Source organism: Elephantulus edwardii, unplaced genomic scaffold (assembly GCF_000299155.1).
Source record: "Elephantulus edwardii isolate Elephantulus edwardi_28Jun2011 unplaced genomic scaffold, EleEdw1.0 scaffold00003, whole genome shotgun sequence".
Lineage (NCBI taxonomy): Eukaryota > Metazoa > Chordata > Mammalia > Macroscelidea > Macroscelididae > Elephantulus > Elephantulus edwardii.
The window spans coordinates 7,085,619-7,089,230 of NW_006399753.1; positions in this window are offsets into that span (position 1 = coordinate 7,085,619).

A 3,612-nucleotide genomic window follows, 5' to 3' on the forward strand; every position below is an offset into this window, starting at 1 on the left:
GAGTCCTACAAGATTGACCATTCAAGCCCGTCCAGCTGTTCCACAGGAGAAACAGACACCATTGTCCCCCTAAGGGTGTCAGTCGTGGAAACTCTCCAGGGCAGTTCTGCGCTGTCCTACAGGCCCCTGTGGGTCAATCCCAGTGGCAGTGGGCTTTGTTTTGTTGGTTTGGTTTTGACATTGTTATTTTGGAGCTGTGAGTGGTGACATTATTTATTCAACTGGTACATTGTATAAACATTATTTATACAATGGAGAAGTTGGCTCTGAAAGGGGAATTGGGGTTTTGATGAAACTAAAGAGGTGCTGAGTCAGATCCGGAGCTAACTGTATTCAGACACCTTGTAAATGAGAACAAACCCCACTGGTTAAATCCAAGTTAGTAGGACGTTGTTTTAAGGAAAGCCTCCTAGTGGTGTAATTGCTTGATGAGATTTCCACTGCTTCGATTCCCCTGGGAGAACTCGAGTATGAACGACTACCCCAGTTTTGATGACGTTGGGGGCTACTTGGAAGTCCTCACTGTCGCACTGGGGAGGACCATGGGGCTCTGATTTTCTGGAGGGAAACCAGTGAGAGACATATATTTATTTCTGGATAGTCTGAAGAGGCAGAATTTTATTTCCGCTACATCCTAACTGTGTGAATTTGAACCAGTGCTTATCCACCTTCTACCTCAATTTCCCATCGTCATGGAAAGCACAACATTCCTGTCTGAAGCAAATCGTTAATGTGCTTGGTTGGCAGTTCAAGTCCACCAAAAATCCTCTTGGAAGAAATGCCCAGTGATCTACTTTGGAAATGTCAAGATTAAAAAGTCTGTGAAGCATAGTTCTACTCTCACGTGTATGCAGTCATCATGACCAGGAATCCACTTGACAGCAACTGTTTTTGGTTTTTAATGTGAAGCATCAAGCAATCTCCTATCTTGTAGTGGACGTCAACGAGGCAGTAAGCATGGCTCCTGGCTTCGTCACTGTGGGCTGTCTACTCTTCACCTGGAGGGCTTGAGGTCCCTGACACGTTCTAATTCCTTTAGCACTGGTTAGCTTGTGCATAACCTACATGATAAACACAGCATTGTTTGCAAAAGGTGAAGAAGACTTAAAGCATTTACTGAAGAAGATAAAAGATTAATATGGATTCTGTCTCAACATCTAGAAAACAAAAACCCCACCACTGGAGCAACATCACGAATGATAGGTGAAGAAAAGATGAAAGTTGTCAATGATTTCCTTTTTCTTGGTCCCCCAATCAACACCCATGGAAGTAGCAGTCAAGAAATCAAGACATGTTGCATTAGGCAAATCTGTTTTTAAAGACTCCTTTAAAATGCTAAAGAGCAAGGATGTTTTATCCAAAGACTAATGTGTACCTCTAATCCAACAGGTAATATTTTCTTACTTCCTATGCATTTGAAAGTTGGATCGTTAATAAGGAAGACCAAAACAGAAATGATGCCTTTAAATTGTAATGTTAGGGAAGGGTACTAAATATTTCATAAACTACCAAAAGAGCAGACAAAGCTGTCTTGGAGAAAGTGCAAAAAGGGTGTTCCTTGGAGGCAAGGTAGGTGAAACTTCACCTACTTCGTGCATGTTGTCAAGGGGGGACCAGCCTTTGAAAAATACATCACGCCCGGAAAGCAGATGGTCAGAGAAAGAGAGAATGTGGATCGACAATGGCTATGGGAGGGGCTTGAGTACCGCAGAGATCGTGGGGTTGGGTAGGATGGAATAATTGTTTCCATCTGTTGTTCATGAGGTTTTCTGGCGGTTTCTTGGCATAGTCGACTCCTTGGCAACTGAAAACAATAGTGTCAACTGGCAGTGATCCAAGATATGCAGGACTGCACTGTGCTGCCAGTGAATCTGAGGTGGGGAGCTTTACACGAGTTTCACAGCATCTTTGATTCAGTGGGAGACAAGTGAGATTGTGGGCTGCAGACTGGCGGGAAGGCACACCGGAAGCCACGTGGACCTTACATAGTGAGTAGTCCAGCCCTGCAGCTTTGCAGCAGCTTCTAAATACATCACCTGCTCTGAGAAGTCTTTGTAGACCCTCCTCATCCCTCATCCATCTCTGTGCGCCTCACACCCCTTTTGTACCCTTACGCCTTACAAAGCTGTCCTTGTACTTGGTCACTTCCTGTAATATTATCAACTGAAGCCTGAGCCCCAACTGTATTCCTTTGATGAAATGAACACTAAAGAAGTGCTTGTTGAATGGTAACCTACCTAGGAAAATTAAACCCAGTGATAAGTAAACGTTGTTCTATAAAGCCATACTCATGGTCTATGATAGAAAGTTATTTCTATTTTCTTAGGAAAAAGATAAACGTTAGGCATTGATTACCTACAGCACATACTTTTCTTCATTTTTTTTTCCATCTAGGAGCCTTCTGCTTTATTCCTGTAAAGCAGAACAGGCTGCCACCGCTTCACTGGAGTGAAATGGTGCAAAGAGACAAATACAACATATGTTTAGAGATAGGGAAAAACACAGTTAATAATTCATGAGGTAAAGCAGAAATCAAAATGGAAATTTTAGAAGGGGCTGATGATAAAGGAACTAAATGTCAAAGCTTGAGTAATGTGATTTAAAGGATACTTAGAGAGAAATAGATTGTATGAAATGTGTGCATTAGAAGACAGAAAGAAAGAATAAATAAATAAGGAAGCCACATACATAATTCAAAAAGTAGAAAAATAGGCAGAATAAATGGAAAGAAAACTACAAGATAAAATAAAAATTATTTAAATAGAAAATAGAACATCATAAAGATGTTACACTTTTAAAAGCCAGTTCACAGAAAAGGTGCTCTCTGACTCAAGGGAAAAAAGAAAAGTTCCAAATAAGCACTTTTAACAGTGAAAAAGGAAACTACTACATTTTCAGTAGAAATCTTAGCAACCATTGAACAGTGTTATGAATAGTACCAGGACAAGAATTTGAGAACTTGAATGGAATGAAGATTTTCCAGAAAAGTGAAAATCATTTAAAAATGACTTAAGTTGTGGTACCTTCACATGATGGAATACTATGCAGCACTCAGGAGTAATGATTTTGAAAATTACTACCCAACTCAGGAGACAAAAGAGCAGTGTGCTGAGTGAACTAACTCAGGCTCATAAGGACAAATACTGCATAAGACCATTATTGCACAAAATAGATGTATAACTAGTAAAACGTGTATGGAGGTCCAAGGGCAGAAGAGGTGGGAGCAGAGGGGTGACAATGGGCAGGAGGAAATCACAGGGTTGTACAATTTGGTGGGTGGAGGGAGGGAGGGTAAAGCAAATGGGAAAGATCCATCAGGAGTCTGGAATGATAAAACAATGGTGAGCATGGGTCATTGACAATTAATTTATAAAACATAATGAGAATGTATGAATCACACACAATGGGAATGAAGGATAAGGTGAAACACAATGCATACAAACTTGGTGTTCAAACTAAAAGAAAAATATTTATACACACACACACATATATATACATATATATATACATACATATACATACATATATATACATATACATATATATATAACTGATATGTTGTTGTTATGTCGTCAAGTTGCTTGCGACTCATAGCGACCCTATGTACAACAG